At 36.2% G+C, this 13,465-nt stretch overlaps 1 protein-coding gene across 5 annotated transcripts in view; it reads left to right on the top strand.

Annotated features, from left to right (window-relative positions):
* The window catches only part of Ulk4 (unc-51 like kinase 4), a 536,812-nt gene that overhangs the window by 388,435 nt on the left and 134,912 nt on the right, over positions 1–13,465 (top strand). The gene's annotated exons all lie outside the window — the stretch shown is intronic.

Genomic DNA, 13,465 nt, shown 5'->3' with positions numbered 1-13,465 from the left:
AAACACAGACATAGACCTGGGGCACCTTCTTTTTCAACCCCAACAAAAATGGAACAATTAAAATAGGTGAAATTAAATAAAAATGGGTGAGACTACACAAGACCACTGAAGATATGAAAAGAGCCCAATAGAAACTCAGAATTTGGATCACTGAACAGTTTTGAACAAAGAGGACCCAACATACAGTACTTGCCCTTCAACAGAGCAGCCAGCCAGAGGGCCTGTGGATGAAATTCCATAAAAACTCCTGAAGAGTGGAGGCAGCCTTGTGGCTCCAAGGATGACAGCACAGACAACCCAAGGAAATGCATCTCTATGGCTGCCACCCTTCACAGAGGCAGGCAGCTCTGAGTGCTGGAAAAACTGCTGGATTTGGGTTTTCCTGCCCTGTGGCTTCAAGGAGGACAGATGCAGTTTCGATGAATAATTCTGCAGACTTAGTTGTATTCAATGAGTAAAAGTTTGTTTCAACTAAGGGAAATTTTAAAAAGGGAAAAAATCACTACTGTTTTATATTAAATGATATAAGGGATAGAGCAGTCACCAAAAATGTGGCCCATAGACTTACAATGAAGTGAGGGAAGGACACAAAACCCAGGGAACTAGACAGATCTTTGGTATAGAATGTTGCGGAAGTTACAGGACAGCAGCAAAATTGCTACATCAGGGAACATCAGGGCTGAATCCTGTGCTCTCACAGAAAAAGGAAGGAAACAAAGCAGGCTTCTGTGAACAGACAGGGAAAACTAATAAACTACACAGCTTGAAGGATGTATAAAAGATGTAAAAATGCCCTATTGAAGATAAGTAAATGGACACAATATGTGATATAAGATAATACCTACATTTATAACAAAAAGGTTAAAAATAGTTTAAGAAAGACTGAAGGGAAACTTTGAGTGCACTCTATTTCACATGTATGTTTTATAGATACGGTTTCAGTGTTTGCCCTAGTCTGAGATTTTTTTTTTCCTTGTAATAGGTGAGTTTATTCCAGTTGAACTCATTTATTCTTAATGGACTTATTGAAACTTATATTTGGTCTTTATATTGTTCTTTCTAAGTGTTTCCCTATCTTAGATACAAGGTATAATGCAAAAAAAAAAAATCCCCTTTAACAGGAAAAGAGGGGTTCTATAAAGAATAAAGTCCATAAGAAGATATAACTGCTATGAACCTTTTTGTATCAAATGCGTGGAATGGTATAAAATGAGAAGAACTAAAAACATATAGGGAGGAATCCATTTGTATTGAAATATTGAACATATGTTTTTCATTGCCTGACAGAGTAGGGATTGGCCTGTGGGTTAAGTCTGTTCTACACTCTGTTTTTGTAAATAAAGTTTTATTGGAACACAGCTACACAATTCATTTACACATTGTTTATGGCTGCTTTGCCTCCTAATGGCAGAGTTGTAACAGAATAGTTATAACAGAAACCTTATATCCCATAAATCTATATTAATTACTCTCTAGCTCTTTAGACGTTTGTTGGAAGCTGCTATAGACAATATGAGTACTTTAGTAAGATTGATCTAATAGGAAAATATTCATCTCCATACTCTGAAAATAGAGACTATACCATCTTTATTTTCTGGGAAGCATCTTTTCAAAGTTGACCAAGTATTGTGTTAAGAGTATCAATAAATTCCAGTATGTAGTAATTGTATAGGCTAAAATCTTTACCCCAAAATATAATAAAATTAGAAGGAAAAATAAAAATAATGTAAAATGCACTATTAGTAAATACTACCCATAAGTACAGGAATAAAATGTTGTTATTATGTCATTCTGAGCCTAATCAGGATACAGAAAGCACACAATGATTTAAACAGAAAAAATTTAATATGAAGAATTATTAAGCTATGATAGAATACCTCTAAGATTTTAAAAGAGGTACCCTAAAACTGAGGTGAAAGGGCAAACTTGAAAGGCATAGATCAGACTTCAATCGAGAGAGCAGGGTGCAGCCCACAATACAGTGGAGAAGTCTGTTGGGTTGCAAAACCCAGAGCTGCCCACAGTCCACAAGAGAGCAGAAGACAACCCCCCAGGGATCAGGAGAATCAGAGCCAGGGGCGGGCATGCAGATGAGGGCAGGTGTCACTGTGGGCAGAAGACTTGGAGTGCTCAGTGCCTGTAGGAAGGTCCACAGAGAGTGGCACCTTTGTAGGATGCAGGCAGACAGAAGGAATTAGGGTGCTAGTGAATGTGGGGAAGCTTGGAGTGCACAGTATCCTTGTTGGGAAGGCAATAGGATAATAACCTTGGCTAGGACTGGGGATCCTTGAGGGACTTTGAGTCCTGGGCACATCGTGTAGGCAGCCCATGACCAATGCCATTACACCCACACTTATTAGTGGTGTAGTCACCAGAACCAGCAAGAGAACCCCTGACTCCTATAATGTGCCTTAAATGCCCTCTATGGAGGAAAGTAACAGTCTTACTCTGAAGGAGGGAGGCTTTAAGGAAATCTGCCCATCATCACAGAACATGTACTGAAGGATACATATGGAACCAATGGCAAGCAATGAATTTCTGGCACAGTGATCAAATTGAGCTCACTCCAGAAAGTAAGATGACCCACTGTTAGGAAATCTAACATTCTCCAAAGTCAAGTGGCTTTTATGTCCTTCCAGCAATGGATGAGAGCTCTTGTCCCAGATATTATCAGTTCTTTTTTTAAAAAAAATATATTTTAAATATTTGACCATCTTAAAATAGTGTGGTAATGCCTCATTGTGATTTCAAATTGCATTTCAGTAATGATGAATAGTATTGAGCATCTTTTCATGTGTTTATTTCCCAATATTTATATTATTATATTTTTGTAATCTGAACTTCCTTCATAAAATGAATATATTAAAAGTAAATTGAGTTACTTTTTTAAAAACTTTTAAACATATCATTTCAGTGCCTATAAAATTTCCCAATGTTTTTAAGTCAAATTGTTGTTCCCTGGAATAACTTTAATTAAATTAATTTTAGCTTTATTTTTTTTTTACCAATTAACTCCAAAGTCTTTTTATGTAAAAAGTACATTCAGTCACCCTTTATCAAATGAAACTTTCTTTTGTTATCTACATTCCATGCAATCACAAATTCAAAATGACATGGAAGATAAAATACAAGAAGTAAGTAAAAGTGAAACAATAATAGCAGCAAGGAAAGCCAGTATTGCATGGAACTTCTGGGCACAAGTGCCACCTGGCTTTGCCACTTACCAATTGTCACATTGGGCAAATATTAAATAGCAATACTTGTTATTTAATTTATGGATTCCATAGTTTCCTCACCTTTAAAATGGGGTTAATAATACTAACTAGACAATGAGGATATTATGGGGATTAAGTGAACAGTATCTGACACATAGTAAGTACTGAACAAATAAATCTCCTATGAAAGTGATTTCATATTTGCCACATGGTATCCTGTCCTTCAGTGAGCTAGGTTCTGCTCTCAGTGCTTTACCTTTGGCCTCATTTAGTCCTTCCTTGTTTATGATGAAGGGCCCATCCTCACCTTACAAATAAGAACCCTAAAGCTTACATAATATATAATACAGAATAATAGGGCTAGATGTCTGATCTCAAAGCCCACGTTTTCCCCACTACAATTCTAGTTGTCCTATGGATTAACTTCCAACTCGTACAACTCTTGGAAATACTCTCATTGAAACATAATCTACTGGATTAGAAATCCATTCTGCATTTTTTTTTTAAGTTTTGAAAAATGCCCTTAGTTAGGAGTCATCTCCAGATGCAATTTGCATAGTTTAGGGAGAGATTCTGAATGAGGCTACTTTTGCGTTTTGTCCGGAAGACAATGAGAAATACATGAATGAGGAAAAGTGCTTGTAGACTTAATAAATCATTTTTTGTTTAGGAAGGATAAAAGTTATCTTAACACTTCTATTTTACGTAGTCATATCCAATTCCTTAGAGTTAATTGGGAAATATAAATGATTAAGATGTGCTTTCAAAATGCAGGGAACAGCCTCACCCAGTAGCTGATGAGCTTGACTCTGACTATACTTGTAATAACTGCCCTGTTACATGGCTCATTGCCGAGTTTGAGTGATTAAACTTAAATCTCAAAAGGGAGTAGGCAGTCTCATCTCCTGTCATGGAGGAATTTGCATCTTTCAGAATTGTTTGTTGAACAGGTGTCTATCCCAGGTAATTGAATTTTAACAACCAGAACAGGCCATGATGAAAAATTCTTGGAGTGTTAAAAGTAGAGACTGAAGCTTACAATGCAGACTTGATGCTTCAGGGGCCTAGGTGCTGCTTGGGGGAGTTTTCTATTGATTCTGAGGTCATTGAAGGGCAGAAAACCAGGAACTTTGAGCGGACAGGTGATTGTCTGCCGGCAGCAAAGGTGTGTTAAACAGGGTGATATGCATCTGCCATGTTCAAAATCAGAAGGTTTTACCTGAAGGCTGACTTTCGGAGTTCCTGTGATAAAGGAAGGAGGTCAGCTTAGAACACGTGACATGGTCTTTTGTGTTGATATTTTAGGATTTTTCATTTAAATATTTAATATGCTTTATGTATTCTTCCCCCATCCTTTTCCTGCCTTTTGTAAGATTGAAGCACAACTTTGGGTTCTACCTTTGGGGCTAATGGCTTTTTTCTTTCTTTTAAATGCCTTTGTGATACATTGAATTACATAAAAATGCCAGTATCTGGCCACTGGGGCTTTACAAAAGTGGCATTTCATTTGGTTCAGGATTAAATTAGGATTATGTGACAACTTTTATTGGTTTGTACTACAGCTAGTTCCTGAAATTCATGAAGCCCATTTCCATACAGTTTTATCCCCCAATTACTTAAATTGGAATGTGATTCTAGGCTCGAGGTTGCCAGGTAAGTGGAGGCACCCTGGACTTGGAGTCAGAAATCAAAAACTCAGTGCCTGGCTCTACTGCCAGCCAGCTTGTATGATCTTGGATGAGGCACCTTTGATTCTCACCTGGGAAGATTAAACAAGGTGGTACATGGGAAGGTATCTAGCAGGGTCCTGGCTGCATTTCATAAGCGAATTGCTTTCTTTTCTCACTTTGGCAGTTGAGTGTCATTTCTGTGAAAATTTTCATTCAATCACATGTTATCCTATATGTGAATCTACCCTAATCCTCTGCTTTTTTTTTTTTTTTTTTTTTTGATGGCTAGTCTTTCCTTCATTTAGTACTCCTCCTCCTCCTATCTCTCTCCACCCAGCTGGCCTGAGACAGGACCCCTCTGCTTAGCTCAGGATCTTTACTCAGCAGATTCTGGAACTTTTTTTGTGGACTCCCCCCACTGGTGTTTACAGATTCTTCCCAAAGGCTCCTCTTATCAACTCTCTTTTTCCAGTTTTTCTTCTGATTATTTACTGTGAACATTTACATATGTAAAAGTATGTAGTCAGGTTTGCTTGAAGAGTGTCAATTGCTATAGATCATCCTGATTTTCCCTGGAGTTCTCCTGGAGCAGCCTCTTACACTGTTCATCTTAGATAACAGGTGTCTCATGGCGATGCAGCCCTGGCATCCAGAGTAGGTAATTACCCAAGGATAAAAATCATTCTCTGAGATATTTTTCCCAGCTCTGTGAGACAGTGCCTCTGTAACAAGTAACTTGATCATACTTAGGTTCTTGTTTATTGGCCAGGCGTCTGCCTAATGTATGTGAGCTGTATTGTGTATATCCACATTTATTACTGGAGCCATTAGATTTAAAAATGGCCTGTGACAAGAACATTGCCATGTATCTTTTGTGGGAAAGATTAACAAACGTTTATAGCTGTATATAAAGTGAAGAAAAATAGTAATAAGGCCATGGAGGACCTAAAGTAGAACACATCTAGATCAAAGATAAATTTTACAGTGGTTGTTTAAAAATATAATAGGTTACAGGATGAGGTGCTGGAATTGCTTTCCTGTGGGGAAAAAATAAACAGACTTTCAATTTTCATCTTACTTGGATAATTTTTGAGGCTTTTGGCTTACAGACAGAAGAGTGAACTTGCTAGTTTTTGAGGTTCTTTCCACATATGGTTCTATGAAAATAAACTACTTATCTATCCTTAACAGAATATGAAACCTATCAATCCATAGTTTATGAATCACAGTCTATCTCCCTTGTCTGTGGAAGATAAATTCCAAGACTGCCAATGGATGCCTAAAACTCTGGGTAAACTGCGTATATGGATGCCCCCCAATTATGATGACTTGACTTGGAATTTTTTGACTTTACTGTGGTTTGAGAGTTATATGCATTCAGTAGAAATTGTACTTTGAATTCTGATCCTTTCCCAGGCTAGCAATATGCTAGTGATAGTCTCTCAAGATGTTTGTTGAGCTGTGTTGCTTTCTGTAATGTTTGGTAGGTTCGGTGTATTAAAGGCATTTCATCTTAAGATACTTTCAAATTACGACGAGTTTATCTGAATGTAACTCCATCGTAAATCATGGAGCATCTGTACTGTTTTTTTCTTATACATGCATACCTTTGATAAAGTTTAGTATATAAACTAAGCACAATAAAAAATGAACAATAGCAACTAATAATAAAACAGAGCAATTAAAACATATTGTAAAAGTTATGCGAATGTGGTTGCGCTCGCTCTCTCTCTCAAAATATCTTATTATACTGTACTCGCCCTTTCTCTTTTTAAAAAAATGTGTGATGATACAGTGCCTGTGTGCCAAGATGAAGTAAGGTGAATGACACAGGCTACTATTGACTTTCCCTGTGAATCCCCAGGATGTTGTTCTGAGTAGTGTAATGAAATTTCCCAGTCTAGCTCCATGTAAGATCATGAATCATCCCTTTGTCCAGTGTATCCACATGTATATCCTACCCCACCTGTTAGTCAATTATTAGCTATTTCAGTTATCAGATCAATTGTAGTGGTATTATAGTGTTGGTGTCCAGAGAACCCTCAGAATGGCATGCAGTTTGAAATTTATGAATTATTTACTTTTGGAATTTTCCAATTAATGTTTTGCCTATAGTTGATAATGGATTGCAGAGTGGACACATTGTAGGAGAATCATAGTGAACTGTATGTAAAAGAAAGATATCCTTAGTCTACTTTGAGAAACTGATGATTCTAGACTCTCTGCCCATAAAAATGCCTAGACCCAGACATATGCAAAGTTGTGCACATAATTGATAATTTCAGGAGGAATTTCGAATTCTCACATGGCAATCATTATAAACTATAACTAATACAGGTTATAATAAGTTGAAATGACGCGGTAGCAAAATCACTTGTATATGTCTTCCTCCCCCCACTAGACTGTAAGTCCTTTGAAGGCAAGGGCCATATCTATTTGCTTCACTTTGGGACCTAGTATAGAGAAAGGATTCAGTAAATATGTTTGTAGGAAAAGAAGTGAAAAGCTAACATGTACAGTATATTTTCTTAGCATAACTGAGAATAGACCAAATCTAGTAAGACATAGAATCAAGTACAAATTTATCCAGTTTGTCTGCACCCCTGCTCTTCTACCATACCTGAACTAGCCCCTCAAGAGGTGGTAATGATTATGGATAACCAGTTCATTTGCTTTCAAATCACATCATCTGACTTCTTTCTAGATGTTGCCCTATTGGCAGGTTATTCTCTAACATTCACTGGGCAGCCTGATTTCTGCAACAACCTATACCCCATCTTTGATTGACAGAACATGAAAGAGCAGTTAGCATTGCCCAGGGACTCATGTATTTCTGAAAACTGCTATACTTGTAGTAACTGCGATATATAAAAACCCAGCCCTAGGATCCCAGCAGCACTGGTGATCATAGAAGCCTCTAAGCAGTCAAAATAGATGCCACAGCTTCAGTACCCTTTTCTAACAGCAGTTCCCAGGGCTCTGACATTCAATATTTATATTTGGGTAGTTTTAGGGAAACAGGCCCCAGAATTGCAGGTGCGCACTCTCCCATTACTTCTTACACCTTTGTCTTGAAATGGTAGTAATGTTGAAGTATGTTTTTTTTAATGCAATTTTATTTTTTATTTTAACTTGTTATATATGACCGCAGAATGCATTAAATTCATATTACACATAAAGAGCATTTTTCATATCTAATTTTTTAAATAGCATTTTGTTAGTGATCAAGGCTGCCTGCTCTAAGCTGAGTAGGAAAACATTCACTTCTGTGATGGAAAGAAGGAGTGCCTGAGGCACCTCCTCTAGAAAATCACCCCCATTGATGACCTACCCAACATCCTTCCATTGACTTCTTTTCAAGCCCCCTTTCAAGTAGTAATGCTTTAATGTGGATGTGTTTCCCTAACATAACAAGACTGGACAGAGGAACAGACCAAAGAGAAAGAGGAAGTGAGAGTAGTATAGAAGAAAGACTTGAATGTTGAACTGAAACATGCATGGGTCATGTCGAAAACAAAGTCTAGTTAATTAAAAGGATTTTAAGGATGCACTTTATTTTTTATTCCCAGTACACTTTCCTTGATTTTAGAAGTCTAGGATTATGATATTTTGGCATCACTAATGCTTGAGTTTTTATGTGCATCATTGAGGAAAGTGAGTCTTAGTAATTGCACTCTCATGCAGGTAAAGTTATAGAGGTTAACAATTAGGACCACATCAGAATACATCCAAATTTTAGTATAATTTACACATGCATATCTCACATATTGTGGAAGAATTGATGACGATGGTTAACTACCCATGGTTTTTGGAGTTCTGGAACTCAAAGTTGGAAGCCAACTATGGAATGAAAGTTGGTAAATTACAAGGTAAATTGGTATATATCAAGAGTCTTAAAATTATTTATACTTTTGAATTTATACATTTGAATTCTACTTCTAGAAACCTTGCATAGGAAATAAACACAAAAATACAGAATTGATTGTGAAAACAGATATATTCGTGGAATTATTTTTAGTATGAAGAATTTTGTTAATAACCTATATTTACCAATTGTAAATAAATTAAATTTCATTTTTAAGACAGAATTCTATGATACCATTAAATATGATTTTTCCAAGCATGTTAACAATGTGGAAAAAATATTTTAATATAAGTTTAAATGAAATATCACAATATTTATTAATCATGATATGCCAATTACAAAATAATAATATTAAGAACAAAACAGCCATGACAGCACATACCTATAATCCCAGAGACTCAGGAGGCTATGGCAGGAGAATCACAAGTTCAAGGCCAACCTCAACAATTTAGTGAGGCCCTAAGCAAAGACCCCAATTCCAAATAAGATCACCTTCCAAGGTACTAGGGGTTAGGATTTCAACACATCTTTTTAGGGTACACAGTTTAAGCCATAATATTATCCAATGTAAAATGCCTTTGACTCGGCAATAAAAGGGTTAGAAATTTACCCTGAGGAGACACATTGGCAAACAGCAAAGAATTTCTGGGTAGGATTGTTTTTAGTAGTGAAAAATTAGAAGTATCTTGGCAGTCAGTTGTGTATTAGTTAATTATGTTTTCTGTATAATACAATGAAACTAATAAAAAAGAGATGTAATTCAGTATTTATTGCCATAGGAAACAATTACAACATATTAAACAAATGAAGTAAATTATAAAGCAACATGGAGCAGTGCCCCACACCTGTAATCCCAGTGACTTGGGAGACTGGAGCAGGAGGATTGCAAGTTCAAAGCCAGCCTTGGCAACTTAGAGAGGCCCTAAGCAACTTAGCAAGACACTGTCAAAGTAAAAAATAGAAGGAGCCAGGTGTGGTGGTGCATGCCTGTAATCCCAGCAACTCAGGAAGCTGGGGCAGTAGGATCACAAGTTCAAAGCCAGCAAAAGTGAGGCACTAAGCAACCCAGACCCCATCTCTTAAAAAAAAAAAAAAAATATATATATATATATATATATATACACACACACACACACACACACACACACACACACATATATATGCACATATACACACACACATATATATATGTGTGTGTGTGTATATGTATATATATATATTTTAAAATGAGAGAGAGAGCGTGCATGCACCCGCGTGTGTGTGTGCTGGGGATGTGGCTCAGTGGCTGAGTGCTCCCGAGTTCAATCCCTGGTACCCCCACCCTGAAAAAAATAAAAAGTGGACTGGGATGTTGCTAGTGGTAAAGTACCCCCTGGGTTCAATCCCCGGTGCACAAATATATAAATATTATCTATATTATAAATATATGTATACATTTTTATATAAATATATATATGTGTGTATGTGTACATACATACACTTAAATATATATAACTTGTATTTAAAGTCATTTAATAACTAATAACATTCAGCATAATTTACAATTAATAGGCACATACACAGAGGTTGTCCTTGCTTTGCATGATTCTGCTAGGCCTAAATTCCAATTAAACAATATCAGTCCCCTTAATAACATGGTCCAAATTTCATTTCCCATGGTATATTAATTGGGAGTAAGGGCATGAAGTACAAACTTTGCTACCAGTTCTTCAGTCAGTAAATCACTATGTAATTAACAAACATGCATCATCATAAATGACCAATCATGCCACCTATTTCTAAGTCCATTACCAGTTGATTACTGTGTACCTGTTTTTTATTTCATACACAGACTCCAAAACATGTGATTCTGTTGCCTCTTTGCCCCCTACTGATAAATGCAGATACCATTTTACAAAAATGAATAATGGAAAGGAGTCATTCAGCAAAGATGAAAGTGCACCAAAGAAACAAGTGATAATGTGGGGAGAGAAATTTGAATGGAAAGTAAATGGAGTTATAAAAGAAACAGCTGACTCTAGATCGGGCAGAGGGGTGGGAGAGTATGGGAGTGGGCAGGAGATTAGCAAGGATGGTGGAGTGCGATAGACATCATTATCCAGAGTACATGTATGAAGACACGAATTGGTGTGAACATACTTTATATACAACCAGATATGAAAAATTGTGCTGTATATGTGTAATAAGAATTGTAATGCATTCAGCTATCATTTATTTTTTAAAAATCAGTTAAAAAATTTAAAAAAGAGAAACAACTGCAGAAATGTTGGCACTGTTGCCCTTCGAGTGGCTTAGATGCACAGCCTGAGGAACCTAGGGATAATTTATCTACCTAAATGAGAAAGATGGTTTTCATTAAAAGGATGAGGTTGCACCAGAAGAAGTGGTGCTTACCCACCACTTTGAATTGTAGGAACTCTTAGAGATATTTTTACGACATTGAAAATGCAAAGGATGGGCCTGGGGATGTGGCTCAGTGGTAAGTGCTTGACTGGCATGCATGAAGCTCTGGGCTTTTCCCCTGCACCATGCACACATGCATGCGAACAAGTGCAAAGGATAAAGTGTTGGGAGTTGATCCAGATTTAGAAAGAGGCATGGAAAGGGTGTCTCTTCTTCACATTGAAACTTTTAGTACAAGACAAGGACTATTCAGACTGTTCAAACAACTCTTGATAAGTGGTTGGTTAAAAAAAATTTTTTTTTAGTTGTAAATGGACACAATGACTTTATTTTATTTATTTATTTAAAAATTTTTTTTAGTTGTCAATGGAGTTTTATTTATTTATATGCAATGCTGAGAATCGAACCAGTTCCTCACATGTGCTGGGCAACCACTTTACTACTGAGCCACAACCCCAGCCCTTGATAAGTGTTTTTAAATAAATAAAACACTTTGATTTTCAATGTTTCAAATTAGTGCTAAATAAAAGGTTTCCTTTTAAATTCTCCTAGATGTTTATAATAAGAGATTTTTAATGTTTTGATTAAAAATTTTAAGAAACAGAGCAATCTTAATTTTCCCATTCATTAAGATCATTTGCATGGTTTTAGTCTGCATGGTCATTTTTATGGTCCATGCAAAGAGAGGACTGCTTCTAAAAATAATAGGACACACACTGAAATGCTTGCAGTGGTTTACTCTGGGTGATAGAACTACAAGTGATTTTTATTTTCTTCCTTACTCCATCTTCTCTATGTTTCGGATTTTCTCTCTTTTTTGGTACCAGGGATTGAACCCAGGGGCACTTAAACATTGAGCAACATCCTCATCCCATTTTTTTTTTGCTTGTTTGTTTCCTGTGACATGAGCTCACTAAGGTGCTTAGGGCCTTGTTAAGTTGCTGAAGACTGCTTTGAACTTTGGATCCTCCTGCCTCAGCCTCTCCAGCTGCTGGGATATAGGAATGGGCCACTGCATCTGGTGTGTTTCAGATGTTCTTAACATTTATCACTTTCTATGGTATCCATGTTTCCTTAGAAAAAACAATTTATAATATTTCTACCTTCTGTCTTGTCCCAGCTTCCCAATACCTTCTAACAAATCAGTGGTATCTCTTTCCCATTAGCCAACAGTTCACTTTAAGCTTTTCCCTCCCATTTGTGGAATAAAAAATCAAGACCAACTGCATACTGCCTACAGGAGACTTGCCTTAATATAAGAGGCACAAGTTGGTTAAAGGTAAAATCATAAAAGAGGGTGAATTGTGCTAATGCGAGTCAAAAGAAAGCTGGCACGGTTATTTTAATATTAACCAGAGTAGATTGTATAACAAAGAATATTACCAGGAATAAAAAGTCATTTTCTAATGATAAGTTAGACAGTTCATTAAGTAGACATAACAGTGTGGAACAAGCTAAATGAAGCAAAAAACGTGTTATAAACATAAGGACAAAAAGACAAATTTTCATTTTAATTAGAGTTTAGTATTCCTCCCTTGATAATTGATAGAACAAATAGAAAATGGGCAAGGAAATGGTAAATTGAAGCAGCAGTGCTATACAATTTGACCTGATTGTTATTCACAGAACAACCAACAAAAGTAGAAAATATGTTCCTTCAAGTGCATGAACATTTTATGAAGATGGCTCATATTCTGAGTCATAAAACAAGTCTCTAGAATGATTCAAGTCATATAAAGCATTTGAAAACTTATAAATACATAAAAATTTTATGTAACTTGTACTACATGGTAATAATATTTTATAAATATATAAAACTCACCATGATGAGTTTAAATTTAAAAATCAATAAAAAGAAGCATATTTAGAAAAATTCTCAAATATCTAAAGTGGTGGACATTTCTAAATAAGCATGGGTTAAATGAAAAATAAAAAATTAGAAATTTGAACTAAATGAAAATGTTATCAGACTTTTATCCAGCTGCTTCACATACCACAAGCCAATTCATTGAAGAGACAAAGAATTCAGGCAAGGAAGGTGACTTTATTTGAAAAGCTGGCTGATGCAAAAGATGGAGGACTCTTGTTCAAAGTCCATCTTGCAGGGAATCTGATTTAGGAGTGTTTTATATAGGGTGTGATGGTTGTTTGTAAACCACAGGCATCTTCTCACAGCAAGACAAGTTTGATCAGACTGTTGAAGGATCAGATGATGCACATCTGATCTTAATTGCCTAGTCACAAGATGTTTTTCAGTTCTGCAAATATTAAGAGAAACAACTATTATTTTTGTTTACTGATTAGATTGCTTG

The sequence above is a fragment of the Marmota monax genome, unplaced genomic scaffold (genome assembly GCF_021218885.2).
Source record: "Marmota monax isolate L192 unplaced genomic scaffold, Marmota_monax_Labrador192_F-V1.1 WCK01_AAM20220418_F8-fsc00021, whole genome shotgun sequence".
NCBI lineage: Eukaryota > Metazoa > Chordata > Mammalia > Rodentia > Sciuridae > Marmota > Marmota monax.
Note: the sequence above shows the minus strand (reverse complement) of the source record. Positions and strands in the feature narration are given on the sequence as shown.